Source organism: Gopherus evgoodei, chromosome 14, assembly GCF_007399415.2.
Source record: "Gopherus evgoodei ecotype Sinaloan lineage chromosome 14, rGopEvg1_v1.p, whole genome shotgun sequence".
In the NCBI taxonomy this organism is placed as follows: domain Eukaryota; kingdom Metazoa; phylum Chordata; order Testudines; family Testudinidae; genus Gopherus; species Gopherus evgoodei.
In genome coordinates, this window is record NC_044335.1 from 21567985 (window position 1) to 21588519 (window position 20535).

The window sequence follows — 20535 nt, forward strand, 5'->3', positions numbered from 1 at the left end:
TAAAATCTAATCCATTCAAGCCTGAATAAATCTCTTAAAAATGAAAAAAAATTTGTAGTAGGATTTGGGAAGGGCATCTGTTGAGGCTGGGTTGGGGTCTGTAGCCTGTAGGAAAGAGGTTATGGCACTACCAAAACTTTCCCAAGTGATTTTAAGCCTGAGGAGAAACACATTAGAAGGTGTGATGACAGAGTTAGTGTTTATATTGTATGGGAAAGGAGATAGCTATAAAGAAAAGCAGTGCTTTGCTTTTGCTTATAGATAACTAGGGTGACCAGATGTCTCAATTTTATAGGGACAGTCTCAATATTTGGGGCTTTTTTTTATATGGGTTCCTATTACCCCCCACCCCAATCCAGATTTTTCACACTTGCTATCTGGTCACCCTAAAGATAACTGCAGTGAGAGAGAGAGAGAGAGAGAGAGAGAGAGCACTAAAGAACTCCTGGGCTTTGGGTACTGGAATATTCTCTGAAGGAAACTCTTTTGAGAACCAGACCTGCTTGCATTGAAGTGAACAGCAAAGCTCCCACTGACTTCAGTGGAGAAAGATCTGATCCTGTGTTGCGCTTTTAGTGTGAAAATAACAATCCAGGTGTGCATGTCTGTTTGCATGCTCCTCCTGTGTGTGCTCCCACATGTGACTGCTTGTGAGTGTCTCTGTTTTGGGGTCTGTTTGTGTGATCGTGTGTACATGTGAACATATGCATGTGTCAATGTCGGTATTGGACATGTGTCGACGTGTGCGCGTGCCCTTTGGTGTGTCTGTGTGTGTGAGTCCCCTAGTGTGTCAATATGTGTTTGTGCATGCCCATTGGTTTGTCTGTGCGTGTGTATGTGCATGTACATGTGCATACATGCTCTCTTTGGTGTGTATGTCCATGTTTGTGTGCCCAATGGGGGGCCTGTGGGTGTGTAGCATGTGCACGTGCCCTTTAGGGGTGCCCATATATGTGGGTGCCCCTTGGTGTGTCTCTGCATCAGCGCTGCCCATTAGTTTGTCTATGTGTGAGTGTGCACACACAGCCTCCTTGGCGTGTCTATGTGTGCGCATGTTTGGGTGCCCTCTGGTGAGGGGTTTCTATATGTGTGGATGCCCATTGATGTGTCTGTCTGTGCATGCCCCTGGGGAGGCTGCATGTATGCACCCTTAGGGGTGTCTCTAGGAGAGGGTGTGGGTATCCCTTGCTGTGTGTATGTGTACATTCTGGAATGAACCAAATCCATGCTTTGCTTCTCTGGGCTTAGGGACATTAGTAGCCATTGCGCTCCCTGGAGGGATTTGACACAGAAACCCAGAAGATGGAGCCAGATCCCTCAAAATTTTACATACAAAATCTTCACAGCCCAGCAAACGAGCCAAGGCCCCATACTTGATGGTCTTCTCTCAAGGAGCTTCTCCCAACAAGCTTCAGGCCACAAATCTAGCAATGCTGGCATTTGCTGGCAGTAGCTCTTCACAGGGAGAGGGGGGAAAGCCCATAAGCTACCCAATGATGTGTAAAGCAAAAACACCTGCTGGTGCCATGATCCATGCTTGACAGTTGCATTCAGCATGGAGACTCAGCCTATTTCAGCATGAACCAAACAAATGAAACCTGGGTGTGATGTGGTTGACTACCCAGCTCAGGCCTGCGGGAGGGATTCTGGAGATCCAGACTGACTCAGTTACCTTTCTGCCTCTCCCAGGCCCATAGAGATTGTAGATCTCATCACACATGGATTCTGAGTAGCAAAAAAAACAAGTTTCAGGTTTCATCTTCAACTCAAAATCTTTCCTTCTTTCTTTCCCTACAAACACACTAACCCTGGTCTCCTGCTGATATTGGCTCTTTTGGGTGAGGTTTCTGACCATATCCACAGCAAGATCTGGGCATCTATTGATTTCATTTTTGTTCAATAAAGAGCAGTCTAGTTCATCTCCAGAGAACAACAACAGCAGCAGCAGTTTGCACATATACTGCATCTTCAACTCATGATCTCCAAGGAGTCTACAAACTTTAATCCATGAGCCCTCACATGAGCCTTTTATGTACGTATTGGTACACTGGCCTTACAGTGAAGTAAACACAAACAAAACAAAGAGAAATTATTATAAATGACTTGTCCAAGGCCTTATGGTCAAAGGCAGCAGAACAAGGAATAGAACTCAGGAGCCCTGATTTCTACCCCCCATCTTGTACCATGAAAACACCTAAAATTGTTAGTAAGTATAAATGCTAGGTCATTCTAGATGCAAAGTGAAACAGCAAACCCCTAATGGCAGTGCCCCCACTCACTCACCCTTCCCTTGGGAGTCCTTGGGGACCTTCTGTGTTCAGCTAAGTAGGCAGGCTCCTACATGTTGGGTTGCTTCTCCCTCCTGCTAAGCTGAAGAAAACGATCCAAAGAAAGACAGCAAATAAAGCAGTTTCTGACCATTTTATAGCCTTCCAGACCCAGTCCCTCTCTGTCAAGTCCCTCTCTCTTCAGGCTCCACAGATGACTATGGTCCCTTATCAGGTGATCCATTGCTTAGGTTCCGTATCACCTGGAGTTCAGGCTTGAAAATCTGGTTTGCCCTGGGGCAGAGGCAGCAGCCATCCCTTTGTCATTTAGATAACCGGTCCTCAAAGTTTAACCACACTATTGTTAGGGCCTTGCCAGGGCCCCTGCTGGAATTTCAGTCCAACCTGGAGGCTAATGGACCACAGAGAAGACAGACAAGCTGCACATTCAAAATGGAGCTTACTGCTTGGTAAAGATACATACAGAGAGTTCATCATCTCATACCAAATTCATAAATAATACAGACAGAGTCCCCAGAGCGGCACAGTGTGCCGTGAGAAAGTCTTCATGAATGCCAGTCAGGGAGAGGACCCTATCAGTTCTGTTAGCTGGGGATTGCATAGAAATGTGTCCAATCTGTTACTAGAGATCCAGGCCTAGTCTGAAAGGACTGTTCTTACTCCTCTAAATCTAACTTGGTTGGCCTGGGTCCAAATCATGCTGCATCCCAAGGCAAAACGACTGTAGTGGTCTCACTCTAGTCTCTGGTGGACATTTTGGATATTTGTGTGTATCACAAAAGCACCACCTTATGTTACAATATTTGACTGTTTCTCCTTAGCTGAGAAGGCCATGACAGACATAGCTAGTGATGTGGGGGAGAGAGGGAGTGTGGGGGGAGGTGTTACAGATCAGAACTGATATGGCTTGGCACTTGGCAGAACTTTCTGGGACAGTTTGTTCAGTGCCTCTCTACACAATGGTTGTGTCTAGCCACTGCGATCCATCTCTCATTTCTATGAGCAAGGAATTCAACCGAAAAGTAAACAGGAAAAATGGTACATCTCACAGTTTATAAATATACAGTATATGGAATTATTTATGAAATCGGGCCAATTGCACAGATGCCACATATAATGTGACAGATCTTTACATTACATTGGAGCAACTTCGTGTATACAGGGAGCAAGTATGTTTTCTCTCCATGTCTGTGTAATATATTGATGTTCTTTTGCAAGCTAACTCCAAGGAGCGACGACAGCTCTCAGAAATGACTGCTACAAGCTAATGTGAGTTATCTGCATGTACCATGAAAAAAAAAATTAAGCCCCAAGAATTTCAGCTCTGTCTGCACTATCCCATCTCATGTGCATGACAACCCAGAGGTGAAAGCCTGGCTCCGCTGAAGTCAATGGGACCTTTGTCATTGGAGCCAGAATGTCACCCTGGAGTCCTGTGACTGCACTGAGATGGACAGTCTCTGGGTAAGTGATACACTGTGGGAGACATGCTCCCCTCACCTTTCCCCATCTATGCTAAAGGGAAGGTTATTAAGCTGAATGGAAACAAGCAAAAGAAACCCTGATTCTAGATTGTTATTTGAATATGTAGGAGAGTAAAGAGATGTAACCCCTCCTGCATGACTTACAAGTGTTGCCAGCTCTCACCATTTTATGTGAGTCTCATGGTATTTGAGGTTTTTCTTAAAGCCTCTTGGAGTCATGTGAACAGGTGAGAATCTCAACTTTCATTTAAAAACAAAAGGTTTCTAGTTCTCATGGTTGTGGAGCAAAGCTTAAACACTTGACCTGAGTACAGGCTAAAGGCTCAGAAACCAGAAACCAAACGAGCCCCAAATGTATTAGTTTGTTTAAAATCTCATTAATTCTAAGCTGGTCTTGTGATTTTGAGGCCTGTCTCATGCTTGGGGTTGGCAGTGATGGCTACCTAGGCCTCAGGTCTGCACTTGCAGGAGCAAAGAGCTGCTGTGCAGTCACCCCCAAGCAGAGAGTGAGCAGAGCAGGGTAGGGAATGGACACAGTTTTAGCTTCTACCAGTGTGCCTGGGCCAGCAATAAGCAACTGCTGCCTGGGGCACGGAGGGAGCAAGGGGTCCTTTGGAGGGCTGTCTCTGAGGCACAGTCCCTTCTACGGTAGTGCAGCTAACGTATGCCCTGCCTAGCCAGAGCGGGGCATAGAGGCACGATCTAACCCAACAATTCAGCACATCTAATGGAAATCAAGGGCTTTTCCAAAGGGCAATGGAACTTAATGTCACCAGGCTTTCTCCAGCAACTTCCCCCGCCCAGCTGAGCCCAGGAGTTTATTTGAGTTGACAGCCGAGTGAGCTGATGCTTGGAAGCAATGTCTTAATCACAGGACGTCCTCTGTGACATTCTGGCTATGTTTGTCTTTCTTTATAAAAGAAATTTCTCTGACTTGACCCTCCTCTTCCCGCCCAGCCCAGTTGAGAACCTGGAGTAGTAAGAGCTGCTGGAACACTGGAATATTGTTTTGCACACTGCCTGAATGGCCTGGTCTCCTCAGCTGTAAAATTACCTAGAGGATAACTAAACAAACTGGAGACAAACACTTCTTTAAAGCTTGCTGCTTACTTTACAGCAGCAATTTCCCCCTGCCTGCCACATGTGTTCATGCTGGTTTTCCTTCCCTCCTTTCAAAGCATTCCTGGTGTCCTCATGAAAGGAAGGGGGAGAAGACCAGGGAGCCCAAATTGCTGTCAGGGAATGCTAAGTGATGGAATTTATGAAGTGCCTCTCATTCCCAAAGGCTTTCCAAAGTACTTTGCGCACACTGATCAGTCAAGCCTCATAGCACCGCTACCAGGGAGGTATTACTGTCCCTACTTTATAGGTGGGTAAACTGAGGTAGAGGTGAAGCGAATTCTCCACTGTTAAATGACAAGTCAGTGGCAGAGGTGGGAGGATTACATGGAGGTCCTGACCCTAGAAATGAAAGATGAAATGTTGGACCAACTGACAAAGCTCCCATTGACATCAGTGGGGCCAAGATTTCACCCTAAGACTTTCAAAATAGCTCAGCATGCTGATTGTTGAGCTGTTGGGAAAATCTGACAGTGTTTGTACAATGTAGCCCTACAGGTGTGAGCCATAGCCCACTGGAGTGAACAGAAAGACTTTCACTGGCCTTAGGACTAGAGACGATTGGGAATTTCTTGACAAAACATTCTTCCATTGAAAAATGCTGATTCATTGAAACTGAAACTATTTGCAGGAAAGGGTTTGGCTTGATGATTCTCCCAATTCAAAACATTAAAAGAAAACAAGTTTTAGAAACTGTCAAAACATCCCATTTCAACATTTTGTAAATGAAAAGTTTAAGTTTTTGGTTCAAAAAGACTTTTCATTTTGAAATTTTAGTTAATTTATACTAAGAAAATAAAACAGGTTTAATCAAAATGAAATGTTTCTGTTGCCTGGATCTGAAATATTATTTGGATTATTGGTTTGCAAAAGTTTTTGAGTTTTTGACTTTTTATCCTGATTTGGGAAGAGAAAAAAAATCAAACTCTCTAAAATTCTCATGGGATAGGAAAACCATTCCCCGCCCAGTTTTGCTTAGGACCACAGTGACTGCTTTTAAGAGAACAGGATTAATTTTTAAGAGAGAAGAGAAAGCCCCTGAAAATATTGTCACCATTGATGGAGGATGGACAGATGTTCTGAACTAGAAGATTTTGAGTCTCTGACTGTCCCTACTCACCACATTAGCTCAAAGGCTGATGTGTGATATGGGAATAGAGTGGAGCTGGTGCTCAGGTTTGAATCCTCGGTGTTTAATCTTGCTAACATCTCCTTGTTCTTAAAAGAAATAGATGAAAAACTCTAGTGACATGCCCAAGTGCTATTTACTGACACATGCTGATGTTCATATCAGAGCCAAGAAGAGGCTTTCCCTGCCTGGCATTTTGATCCTCTATCTCCTCCCTGCAAAGGTTGGGTGAAAAAATGTTGCACTGTATGCTGTGCAAAATATTCAGTCAGATTCCAAATTTTGGCAGATTCCTAAGATCAGGAAATTCCTTGAATGTTAGGGAAATTCTCCAAGATTTAACATAAGCTATTTTGCTCAGGGGGAAATATCAAATTCTCCATTTTTTTTTGTGGTGGGTCAGTAGAACTTCAGAGAGCATGTATTACTGTGCAGTGTACAGAGGAATTAGAGAAACATTGTGGAAGGTTAAAAACAGACGCAGATCTCACAGGAACAGCTGCTTGCAAAGAGGAGCCAACAAAGCCAACAATCAACCATGAGGGCCTGATTCAGAGGGGAGTCTAAGTAAACCTGGAAAGAGCCCAAATAAGTGTCACTTACACTTTCTTCCTCACTCCTCAGCATGTATGTATGTTAGACCAGCAGACTTACCTACATTTTCCGCCATTTACCACTGTGTAATTTACACACACTCCGTATGCATGACCTCTGAATCTGGGCACTCACTCCCAGCAGCACCATACCTGCCTTCATAGGGAAAACCTCAGCTTGCCTTCCTCTGCTGACCCTGTTCATCTGGCCTCCTCTCTGCCATTTTTTTAAAAAGAAATTCTTCAAATAAATTAAGTTATTATTAAGTTTTAATTAATAATGATAGCCTGAAAAGAACTCACCCTGTACTTGAAGTGACCTGGTCAATGATGGGCTGAAGAACTGTTGTCTTTGCTGTTCACTGGGTCAGGAGTCATTGTTCTTATCATTTTCCCCTGTAAAAATGATTACAGGAGTGTTGCATAAAGGAGAGAGATCAGGATCTGTGTACATGGTTAGTTAATATATAAGGTGCCAGTAGATGGCACCCAAGAATATGCAGCATTATCTCTGGGTTTTGCAAGCCCAATACAACTTGTTGTCCGCAATTGTTCACTTTGCGTGTGCATGCGCATGTGTGCATCTTTTTACATGCAGCTCTCAACAACAGTCGGGCACCACCAAAAGTCCTGTCATAATGGAGGCTGGAGAAATCCTCCACAAGCCTGTGTCTGAGGTCAACAGTCTGAGGTTGGGCAGGTCTGGCCATCTCGTGGCTAATGATTTGAATGTGTGACGTGAAAGGAGAGCTGCAAGTGCTGGCTAATGCACACATTGTTACCAAAAGCCGGGCGGGAACTCAGCTCAAGTGTGCCTGCAAGCAGCTGATTCAAGAGGCTTATGGCGCTAGTGTAACTCCCTTCAGGGAGATTCCCCATTAGCTCAAGTGCCAGAGGCCAGCACTTTTTGAGCAAAAGATCCTGAGTTTATGACTGTGAAATCCATGCAGAATAGCCATCATGTGTGGCTGTAAATGAGGACGGTTAGGTCGATATGGCTGTGGTATCAGTGCTAGGGAGAGAAAGAGACCCTCCCTTGAGGCGAAGAGACAAGCCAAACACAACAGTCAGAGAGGGGGTAAAAAACACATCTCCCCTTCTGCCAAAACAAAGCAGAAAGTGATGGAACAGGAAGTAAAAAGGTAATGATAACCTTCCTTCTCATTCATATCTGACCACCACAGCTGACTCTTCAAGTGAGCCCCAACCCCAGATCTGATCACCCATAAACGTTGGGCATGCACATGATTTTAGACTTTCTACCTCAGGGTCCATCTCTCCCTCTGAGCTCACTTCAGAGAACCTGTGTTCCCTGCAGGTATTGACATTATCATTGGGGTAGTTATTAGATGGATACAGATAGGCAGATGGGTAAAAGGAAACAATGAGACAATATTGGTCAACGTGATAGCCAGTATAACCGTTGTCAAGTTTTTTGTAGGCATCATGGCAAAGGAGAGTTTTGAAGAAGGATAATGAGTTAGTTTTTCAGATGTTTAAGGGGAGCTACACCGAAGTGTGCGAGGCAGCATGGGAAAAAATACAACGGTTAGACTTCAGATCAACTCAGCCTCAGCATTCAAGATTTTTCTTTAAAAAAAAATCAATAAAAAGGCCATTTATACCAACATCCTTCAACTTAGTTTCCAGAGAACCCAACGAAAAAGTATTTTCTTTTTGCTCTCACAAAGTTTTTCTTCCACCATGCACAGCAATGAAGTCACTGAATGGAATTTTTACTGCTAAGCCTCTGGGTTGCCGCCATCAGTTGGAGGTGCAGCCAGAATCCACTCCACCTGGGCATAAAACTCTTGGCCAGGATTTCCCTGCAACTCTCCCTGGTGCAAGATGTAAACTAATGAACTCATCCTTAGTGTCAGGCTTGTAAAGGAGTCCCATGATCTGTTACTTCAGTGTTTCTCAAACTTGGGACATCGCTTGTGTAGGGAAAGCCCCTGGTGGGCCGGGCCTTAGTCTTTTATCTTGCCCAGCTGCTTCCCTTCCTAAATAAGTGCTTCCCAGTTACTCAGTGGGTTCATGGCTGCCAGGGGAACCTGAGCTGCCTTATTCCCCCTTGCAGAGTCTCTCAGTGGTAGCCTGGGCCTCTGACCCATTCTGAGGGCCAGCTACCCTCTGATATCTTCCTAAGTCTGAATGAAGTAACACAGTGTTTCCCAAACTTGGGATGCCACTTGTGTAGGGAAAGCCCCTGGTGGGTCGGGCTGGTTTATTTACCTGCTGCATCTGGAGGTCCAGCTGATTGCAGCTCCCACTGGCTGCGGTTCATTGCTTCAGGCCAATGGGAGCTGCTGGAAGCGGTGCGGGCCAAGGGACATACTGGCTGCTGCTTCCAGCAGCTCCCATTGGCCTGGAGCAGCGAACCACGGACAGCAGGAGCCGCAATTGGCCAAATCTGCAGACGCAGCAGGTAAATAAACCAGCCCAACCCACCAGGGGCTTTCCCTACACAAGTGGCATCCCAAGTTTGGTAAACACTGTGTTACTTCATTCAGACTTAGGAAGATATCAGAGGGTAGCTGGCCCTCAGAATGGGTCAGAGGCCCAGGCTACCATTGACAGACTCTGCGAGGGGGAATAAGGCAGCTCAGGTTCCCCTGGCAGCCATGAACCCACTGAGTAACTGGGAAGCACTTATTTAGGAAGGGAAGCAGCTGGGCAAGATAAAAGACTAAGGCCCTCAGTTAGAGGAGGAACTCCTAAGGAGAGAAGAAGCTGCCAGAGAGGCAGAGGGATTGCAGAGAGACATCCCTCCAGCAGACTGGGGGAGGAGCTGCCAGAGAAGCCAACACTTTAAAGAGGGAGAAGCAGGGCAGGAGGCTGGGGAAGCCTACAGAGGTGGACAGGTAGGACGTAGCTCAGGCAGCAGTAAGGGACTCAGAAGGCTTGGTTCTGGCTGTTCTAAATAAGGGCCCTGAGTTGGAACCTAGTGGAGTGGCTGGGCCTGGGTTCCCCTATGCACTTGAGCCAAGAACTCTGGAGAAGATGGCTCTAAACCTAGAATATTTAAGGCTGTCTAGCCTCCACTACAGCCATGGGACTTCTGATTCTCCATTACCGTGAAGAGGGAAGAGACTACTAATAACCCAGCCACAGGGCTAGGTCATAACCAGGACTTCACAAACTCAGAACCAAGTGTGGAGGTATAAGGGGGATGGAGTCAGATTGGTGTAGCTCCCCATCCTGACGCAAGTGGGCACTTGCAAACAAAGGCCCCATATTACAGAAGAGACGAATCCTCAACTCCTTGCCCTATAGAAATATACAATATAAGGCAAATCCTGGGATGAGAAGAACTGGAAGGGGACTTCTGCATCCACAAGGAATAAAATCTGTGCATCAGCCAAGAGAGGTCACCACAATTCTTGAAATGGATTCCTGTGCCCACCTAGGCCTGGTCTACACTTAAAACTTAGGGCAACATAGCTACGGCACTTGGGTCCACATCGCTGATCCCCTTGGCTGTGCTGTCTTAGCCTTCTGCAGATACACCTAGGTCAGACTGCTTCCATCAACCTTGCTACTGTAGCTTGGGGAGATGGTGTACCCACAGTGACAGTAACCCCTTCCATTGCTGTAGTCTGGGTCTACACTTCAGGGTGATGCCAGTATAGCTAGGGCACTGTAGCCATGCTGCTATAGTCCTTGTAGTGTAGACATGGCTTTAGAATGGATGCTGGGAAGAGCCCCTGGAAGGAGAAAGAGCAGCAGACTATGAATGGTACCTCCATGCAGCCATGGAATGGACTATGGGACAAGCCTTAGGTGGAGGAGAAGTAGAAGAGACTTGCCATGTCCTCCTGAAACAAACAGTATGTTTGTTCTCTAGGAAGAGAAGAACTGGATTTCTGTCCTCATCAGGAATCGACTCTACATATATCCCTGCATTAAAAGGCAAATTGCTCATGATTCATGAGTGCCTGAAAAGCAACTCTTTTGTAATGTAAACATATCGAGCCAAATGCAAATCTCAGGTAACTCCATTGTCCTGGACAAACCTCCACTGAAGACAGTGTATTGACATCAGGGATGAATGTGGCTCTTTGTGTTCAAATAGCAACTGGAGAAATGTTGATAACATTTCAAGTTTGAACCTCTTCATGACTATTTTTATTTGCATGCTTAGCGAGCCCCAGCAAAAAAAACGGAGCTTCCTGAAACACAGAAACATGAGGTCACCTGTTTAAATCCAGGCTTTGCAGAGGATGTGCCCAGTCTTTGGGGAGGGAGAAGTGGGGGAGAGGTAAGAGGAGGTGAACAGGGTTGTGTTGTTGTTTTTAACCAAATGCCAGTGGGTAATTTCACCATGAACACTGAAACTTCATTTCCTGTGCTGGTGAGACAATCTCTAGACAAAAACATTTGCACAGGAGAAATGAAAAGAAGTGTTTGAACTGCAAGTGCTGAGAAGGGGGTTGAACTATTTAAATGGTGTGGAAATGATTGAATTATTTCTGTAGCCGATGACATCATCTTTTCCTGCTGGACGGCAGCCCCTCTGCGGCTCGTACAGTAAGGGACGGACTGGAGACACAGAACAGAGAGTGGGTCTGTCTAAGGCTCCACCAGCATTGCACCTGGTTGTAGAGAAGGCTGGTGTCTGGTTTAATCAGGTAATTAGGGGGACCCAGAAGAGACCATGGTTTCTATCCATGCGGGTCTTGCAGAGCCATTGCCTGAACGATCCAGGCTGCACACTCACATTGCTGCAAGATATTTGTTTAATAGAAAAGGATCCAAGCCAGACGTGTGTCCAAATGTCCCTAAAATTTTAGGAAGCCCAACTGGTCCCAATATTAATAGACTAAATCCCCAGACATCCCCACAACCCAGCATTGAGGGTGTTCAGATATTGATCCAGATCAGAACTTTGCTGCTGACACCCTATGGGATCACAGGAGATAGATGGACTTTGGGTGGCACACAGTGAATCCAGGAGATGTGTCAGCTTCATATACTGTGTGCATGTGTGCCCACTTCTGGAACACCTGGCTAAGAAGTCAGACAATACTGTCCTTGATAGCCTGAGTACAGTTAGTGTAATTACTCCCACAATCCCCTCTGATGGCATCTGATAGGGATTGCTGAGTCCTTGTGGTCTGGCTGTGGCAGAGTCCTTCTGAAAATTGAAAAGATCTTTCACTTCATGGCTGCCACGAGCCCTGGTATTTCATTCTCCCCTGATTCCCCTGCAACCTCACACTCACCTGGCCTTCTCTCATCTCCATCTTCCATAAAAGCTATCACTGGCTAATGGACAGTGCACTGGACCAGCAAGCGGGTTCTATTCCTAGCTCTGCCACTGACTTACTAGGTGATCTTGGGCAAGTTGCTGCACCCCTCTGTGCCTCAGTTTCCTATTGCTAAATGGGGATAATGATACTGGCCTCCATTGTAAAGCACTTTGAGAGCTACTGATGGAAAGCACTGTATAAAAGCTAGGTATTATTATTGTTAAGAACAAATGCTCAAAAGAATACCCTGAGCCAGTCCTTTCCAACCTTCTCTTGCCTCCCTGCTTTCACATTATCAACAGCTCCATCTCCACTGGGTCTTTCTACGTCTGGCTCAAAACTTCTGCAGTCAACTTACTCCTAAGAATGAGCCCTCTTCACTTGCTAACTACTTCTCTGATCACTCCTTCTTCCTGTCCGTAGGATGCCTTATACCTTCTCCTTATCCTCTCCACTATGGTCTCAAGGCTCCATCTTTGCAGTTCTCTCCTCCATCTCTCTTCTTTTTCTGGGATAACTCATTGCTAAGCTCAGCTTCAGTGTCAGAGCCCACCCCAGAGCTGAATAGCTCATGCCAGGAGCTCAACATCAGTCTCTAAGTGGTTAACAATAACCAAACTCAAAAGTTGGCTCCCTGCCCCTTTAATCTAACTACAGATCCAGAAGCTGACTGCTTAGTTGCAGTGTTGAAGCAGAGCCCACACTTGGCTCTACAGTTCTGGACTAGTTCTGAGGAGCTCCTCATCCAGCCCAGCACTGTACTGTCCTCAGTCTAGAAGCAGGCAGGCAAGCCTTCTTAACTGGTCTGCTGATTCCCAATTGGTCAGTGTCACCTCCTGGCCCCTCCAGGCCTTTAGAGGACTAAACCTCATTGGTAACCCAGCCCAAGTGGCTTTTACTTAAGCAGGGGGTGCTAGGGTGCTGACAGCTCCAGAAATGGGCCAAGATGACTTGATAGATCCTACTGCACTCAGATATCCCTTCTTTGTGGATGCCACCAGCTCTGCATCTTTTTAGTATGACTCTTTGATATTTATCCAAAGGCTTCTCTTGCCTCTGTCTGCTCCTGGGTAACCAGAACTTGTGACTCACAAATGCATCAAATTTCTTTGTCTGGGTACAAAGTTCTCTGGCTCCATTATCACTAACTCCTTAACCCAGTCCTTATTTTTGCTGTCCAACAACAGAAGTTTTGAAGTCCATTATTTTTCCTCCCACCACTCTGTTGTTGCAATCTGTCATTTCTAGAACAAGGCCAGAATTAATCATTTACTTCAGTCTGCTCCCTCTGAATCCTTTAACCGGCCTTAAACATGTGACTATTGCAGTTCCCTCCTGCGCAGCCACCCTGAACTCCAGAGATGTTTCAATGCTGCAGCCAGACCAGGAAACTCCCACACACCACAATCTTCAGAGAGTTCTCCATTGTGAAACCTCCATCCTCAATCTTCATTTCCAATAAGTCCCTGAATCAAACTCAAAATTGTCCTCAGAGACTTGCAGTATTCCATCTCTCAGGCTTGGATCCAACAACTTCCTCCGTACCAACCTCAGCTCCTCTCTGGCCTTTCACAGGATTTCTATGTGATTGAAGGATGCTCTTTCAAGCATGCTGCCCAGCCACTGTGCAGAGAAAGTCCCGCTTGTCAAGGAGTAACTTCCTCTCTCTCAACTTTGTCTTGTAGCTTTTCTTTGTGGTACTCTGGATTAAGGATATTAATAAGTACCACAATGAAATGTCCTGTATATTATCCCCCTAATTTAGAGTTAATTTAATCTGCAAATGACCCTTTCAGATCTCCCAACCCAGTATCTCGGTGTCTGTGATTTTTTGCCTTCACATCCCCTTCATTCAATGTGTTGTCTGCTATTGCTGATGATGATCTGGTGTTTTTTGAATGGCCTTGAGAACAGAGAGTAGATTTTCACATGGATTTGGAAGGGCTCCATCCCTTCTGCGATGTGCAGCTAATCTTGACAAACGATCACAGAGAGTGGGTTTCGAAGCCAGAGATAAGACTGTCAAAGCACTTCAAGTAGCCGCATTTTCTCATGAAGAAAGAAGGCTTGTTCTCTTCCCTGAGCCCCTGCCTTCCTGCACCCAGACTTCTGGACAAACTCAAATACCGTTCATGGAGGGTTTTTGCAAATGACACAAAGCAAATGCTCTGTGCTGGGCCCTCACTGCGTCCAGCTGCTCGGCCTGTGGGGACGACAGTACATTTACTTTCCTGGAAGCAGGGCTGGATGTCTATTCAAAGGAACATATAGCGGGCCCCCTTGTGCTCACAGTTTTAACTCTTTCACTGCTCTTGAACTAGAGCATCAAACGCACATCCAGCCTGCCAGAGAAGCCTGTTTCCTTGGATAAACCCACTACCACACAAGTGAGGATATTACAAACATGATGAAACTTTGCCCATTGGGTATTTGGGACATTAAACCTGCCAGCATCAATTTTCATATATACCGCATAGACCGCACTGTGAAACACACCAGACAGCAGCCAGTTGAGGAACCAATGGGAGCACAGTGTTTGGAGGTGCCATGACGCCACGGAGATGTTGGGAGCCAGGACCCAATACAGGACCTCTGGCAGATAGACCTGGTCTCTGATCTTGGAGGGTCTGTGGTTCTGGAGACCGGCTCCACCCACCCACCCATTCTGCTGGAAGCAAAACACACCACATTCCCAATGGAGGGAGAACACCAAGTAAACTCTGTGAGCTCAAACTCATGGAATTGCCTGCTCTGGTGAGAATAAATTGCATAGGAGAGAATTTACCTGTAAATTCATTTCTACGCTTGCCCTTCCACCCCGATAGACTTCCTTAGAATACATCTTCCTCTGAGCAGATTCAGGTTGAGATGAGAGAGTTCAAGAGCATGGACCATGCGGTCATGAGATGAAATACCATCAAGCAGATTGTTTCTTGTCACATCCACTGTTCTGTCCTTCTGTCTATATCATGTAATTACCTTGATAACAGAGCACCTTGTTAACATCATTATAAACTGAGACCCAGACTCTATTGTACCCAGCTCTGTGCAAACATATAGTGAGAGGCAGTCCGTGCCCCAAGGAGCTGACTATCTAAATAGACAAGACAAAGTAGGGGAGAAAAAAATGGGGAACTGATTGATCAAGTGAGTTGCCCAAGTCACACAGGAAGTTGAGGCATAATCAGGAAGAGAACCCAAGTGTCCTGGGTTCCAGTCAAGCACTGTAACCACAGGACCATGTTTCCACCCTGTCTGATCATCCCTGAGCATTATTGTACTGCCATGCCCACCTATGTAACAACACAACTGAGTACCAAGCCTTATTTTCTCTTAAAAAGCACCTAATACTTTGTGAATGCTACCAGAGACAAATCATAAATGCTAATACACCTGGGCCATTGAGAGCTCTCAGCTCCCTCACCTCCCTGCATCAGAACCATTGTATAGCTGGTGTGGGCACCTCCCTGAGCCCAAACTCACCATCTGAGCCATACAGAAAATTTCTATTCTTTTATATCATCAGTTCACATCCTCTCCTAGACTCTCACAAATTCCCAAACTTAGAGTGAAATCCTCAGCACCTTCAAGCCACCATGAATGTTAATCGCACTAAGACAGTGATTTTTATGTGCAAAACTATACACGTACATTGCAGGGCAGCGTCATATTTTATTACACTTCCTACAGTGGCTCTCATTGCCCTTAGGCTGCAACCGGTAGCTTCTGGTTCTCTGTCTTGGCAGCACTGGAAACAGCCCCTCCTGTCAATCTCTGAACAGAGGAGACTGATGGACAGGAGAGAACAAATTGACAGCACCGGCAAGGCTATTTAAAATCCTGAGAGCAGTAAAGGGATCAGGAGGAAGGGGAAGGTAGAGAGCACAGTACAGTAGGACACGGGCAGGACGAGAGGGCAGGGGAAGATGAGACAGAGTGGCCTGGATGTGGGGCACAAGAGAAAAGCATGAGAGGATGAGTGCCTGAAAGGCAAGGGAGAGAAATGATATTTTCTCTTCTTTTCTGCCTTGTCAGGTCAAGCTGGAGAGCTTCCAAGAGGGGTTGTTCACCTTCTACTCTGGTACAGAGAACAGCTGTCCCCATCACAAAACCACCATATACCATAGCTCACTGCCATTGTCAGCATCTGCCTAGGGAACAGAGTGACCCAGGACTGGAACATCAGAGTGCAGTGGAGGCTAGCGCTGCAGGCCAAGACTGAGGAGCAACAGCAGAGTTTCAGGCATGCTCCAGACCTGAAATACCAGGGAGTGTTGCAGGTCAGGAACAAGGAGCATAGGCCCAGCTATGTGGGAGCAGCAGGGGGCTGCAGTTGGTCAGGATTGAAGGGCATTGGCAGAGTTATGAGGCAACCTCGAACCAGAATAGCAGAGGTCCAAGAATGAGGAGCATTGGCAGAGCTGCACGGGAGCCTAAGAATGGGCTGGTGGGTACAGGCCAGCAAGAAGGTGCATTGACTATGCTGTGTGAAAACCCCAGACAGCAACACCAAAGGCTGCTGTGTGTCAGTACAGATGTACAGGACACGTGGCCACCTGAGCTGGAGTGGAACAGCTGGGGGTGCAGCAGGATAGGAATGAGGTGCATTGACTGAGCTGTTTGAGGGCCCAGGGCTAGAATTGCACAGGCAGCTTCAGGGCAGGAATGAGTGAGGAGTATTGAAGGAAATGTCTTTGGGGCCCTGAACTGGAGGAGCATTTTGCTGGTCCCATCCCAGCATTGGTCTGAGGAAGAACACGATGGCCCAGGCAAATAAATTAACTGCACTGACACTATCTCTTCTGCCATATGTGCACACAAAACCTTTTACCCAGGTGGGAATGGGAGGTCAGATGTTGTTGGCTTGTTGATCTATGAATGGAGGCAATTATTCAGCTGACGAGGCCATGCAGGTGCTAATTAAAAACCATGCAGGGCACAACTGGTCACTATTTGGTATCAGCCACTTGTTAAATTAGCTTGTAGGTGGCTCACCCAGCCCTCTGTCTGGAGAGAAAAGAGAAAAGAAGAACAGCTTGTTGTAAATCTGTAGTTACATTGACTCATTGCAGCTGGTTGGTTTTCGGTGACTGATTTAACACTTCTGTAGCCCTGTGGTATCTTGATTAATACTTCTGCTTCTCTCCCTCCTTCCCCCATTCCCCACTCCTTCTAGTCTTCCTTCTTTGAACAAACTTCAGCTGGTCCCTTAACAGGGAGAATTAGCCCTTCTATTCACCTACTGCATGGCCAGCCCTATATATATATACGGAACAAATCGAAGGACCTACATCTGCTGGGGCCTGTAACCAAATTCTGGGGATAGTGAGCCAGAACAAAGCAGAAGATCTCTCATATACCACTCAAGGTATAAAGTCTTTGGGGACCCTTCCTATGCAAAGCAAGCAGGACACCTTCACCTAGGTCACCTCTTCAATAGAGTGGAGGATTTAATGAGGACCCTAATATATGAACCTTCTAGTACCTGGGGAAGATTCCCTAGCCTACTATACTTCTGCAAAATGTTAATGTGAATCCATTTAAATAATACTGGTTAATAGTACCCTGAAACTCAAGGCACCCTGCTTCCAGAAAGACAGAAATGGTCTTTGCAGTAATGGAAATGAACCATGTTAACAAATAAACTTCCTGTTCTCTAAATGGAAAAATCATCATCTTATCCATATACTGAACTGTTCTAGGAATAAGTCAGTCCATAGGATCACAATGGTTAGAGATGGAAAAGACCTGCGAGATCACTGACACCAACCCTCCACCAGCTCAGGAGCTGGTCCCCAGACAGAGGACACTGCAGATGTTCAATTGATACTACCTGATTCCTGTTGTTATTAGCTGTCATTGATAATCAAGTTTTGATCGTAACCAAAGGGCCCCAAAATGAGTCCATCTATTCTTAACCAAAGACAAAAAGCAGCCTTCACAAAGGAACGCCTGTGAAAAGACTAGGGCCAACATTCTCAAACTTGTGTGCCCAAAGTTTGGGCAGCTAAGTACAAGTACCCAGATCTTGCAGAGCACCTGTAATTCCCATTGGTTTCAACACTTGGAGGTGGAGAGATAACAAAGCTCAGTATTTTCTCCACTTAACATCTTTGGGAACAGATTCAGCATCTGTTAGAAGGCAATTGCTGCACAGTTCTACATGAGTTCCATATTAAGGAATCTCTTTAGTCTATCATTTTTCTTTAAAAAAAAACAAACAAAACCTAGGAAATTCCATTTAGTAAACTGAGTTATTAGTTCACTAGGGTCTTGGTCCTAAACCTGGTTCCATGCAGGCAGATCTCTGTATTTGTGCAGAGCCAGTTGGGTGATTGCGGCTTAAAGTTGCAAAGTTAAACAATCAAAAGTCAAAAAAATGCAATGCTAAGGTTACAAAAGCAACATTAACTCTCCCCTGTCCTGGATATGCATTAACAATACAGTCTTTAATTACATCACAAACTGTTTCTCAAAGAATACAGTAAGATTGGGCTTTTTTCCCTAACCCCTTAAGTACACATGTGCCAGATGCTGATATTAATGCCCATCCCATAATGCAGACACACAAAGGGGCAGAGATAAGGCTGTGTGCAAACTTGACTCTTAACTTTGGCTTTTGAGCACTTAATCATGCAACTCTAATAGATTTTTGTTTGTTTTAATGCCATTTCTATAGAGCATCTATCCTACAAGAGCCCCAAGAGCATTTGAAATGTAGCAAGCAGATAGGTATCATCACCTCATCTATTGCCAAGTTATTGTATAGGCAGCCACCTCAGGAGCAGAACCTGGCAACTGCTTAACAGCTTGCAGCGACACTACAGAGCAGCATGAGTGAAGGTGAATATGGAATCCAGTGAAAATGGCAGTTCAAAAGGACACATTGATTTGCCACGTGCATTTCCTCCTCTCTCACTGTCCTGCCCATCAGTATTTTCTTTTGCTGCCAACAGTTTTGTATTAATCTCTGAGCTAACTGAAGGCTCCTTTTACCAATAAATATCACCTGTTTGCAGGAGCGGCGCCAGGGTTTTTGGCGCCCTAGGTGGGGATCCTTCCACACTCCCGGTTGTTGGCAGCAATTCTGCGGCGGGGGAGTCCTTCGGGGCACTTTGGCGGCGGGTCCCGGAGCGAGTAAAGGACCCGCCGCAGAATTGCCACCGAAAACCTGGAGCGCAGAAGGACCCCCCACCGCCGAATTGCAGCCGAGGGTGGCAAAATGCCACCCCCTCAAATCCTAGTGCGACCGCCTAGGTTGCCTAAATGGAAGCTCCGGCCCTGCCTGTTTGTCCCCATTCTGTGTCTTGGTGCCTCTCTCCCAGAACATCCACGCTGGTGTTTTGTCTCCTTGGCTGCTGGTGTTTCCAAGCTGCTTCTCATTTTTCCAAAGGGATGCACTGTTTGGCCCACTGTCATTTTTCCTCGGCTGGCTCAGTCTATGCCTGCTACAGTGCTGCCGAGGGAAGAAATGAAGATGGGTTTATTCTGTATATGTAAATAGCCCACTGGCAGCGAGTGAGGCCTGGCACAGCCTTTGGCCCTACTGCCTGTTTGTTATATGACACTATTGTGTCTGTCACCACTGGTTTGGGAATCTCAGACTCACCTTTCCAGTAATATGGAGTGACCTCTGCTGGACAGCAGGGGTGTTGTTGTCCAGTCAGGATCCATCCTTGATCAATGTATTAAAGGACTGGAGGAAAAGTGTTTCTATGTGCACGAGAGATGAGTTCCTCTGGTCTCCCTACCCATCCTCTCCCTAGCCTCCCCTGGGAAAGTCACTCTGCTTGGACTGACCACACTGCCAATAGCACACAGAATTGGGAAAGCTACAAGTAACATACGGTTTCATAGATTGTATTATTGCGCAGTAAGCAGCTCAGTGTGTGGACAATGATCTGTGGAGAATGGATTTCAGGGAGATTAGCTCACAGTCCCTGATAAGTCTCACATGAGGACAGTGGGTTCAGGAAGCAGAAAGGGTTGGTGAAATGAATGTATTTCTCTGCAAAGCAGAGGACAGAGAAGGAATGGTAGGGTGCTCAGAAAACTGTGATAAAAATCCTCCCATGGGAAAATGCACTTGGTTACATGATGTTTATTGGTGCTGAGAGGAATTTAGAACATTTCATCCAACTCACCTGAAGCATCAATCATAGAGTCTGTTTGATCCTAATCAGGTTCATACACTGCATCCCTCACTATGGTATCTGAGCACCTTTGAGGATAAGCGAGACAAGAATAGTCAAGTTGTTGGTTGCTGGTTCCCACCAAAAGTCATGGGTTTACACCTAGCAATCTATAAAAATGGGTGTCACTTGTTTCAAAACTCAGCTGCCCATACCCTCTTAAAAGTTCAAAATCCAGATTTATGCAACACTTGGTTACGCCATGAGCCCTGTGGTTGATGGCAACAGGAAAATCAGGGGCAACACAGAAACACCATAAATTATCCAGGCACACTGGCCCATGGTACCCACCACAGATGTGGAGATGAACCTGCCACATTGGTATACATTTGGGTGTATTTGTGTGAAGGTGATGTGGAAAAAGCAATGGGCCAGCTTTGGGACTGAAATTGAAGTCAGTTGAACGGTTTCTCTTTTCTTCCCCAAGCCGTGGGCGATTGCTTTCTTCTAAATGATTATGGCTGATGAAAAACTGACA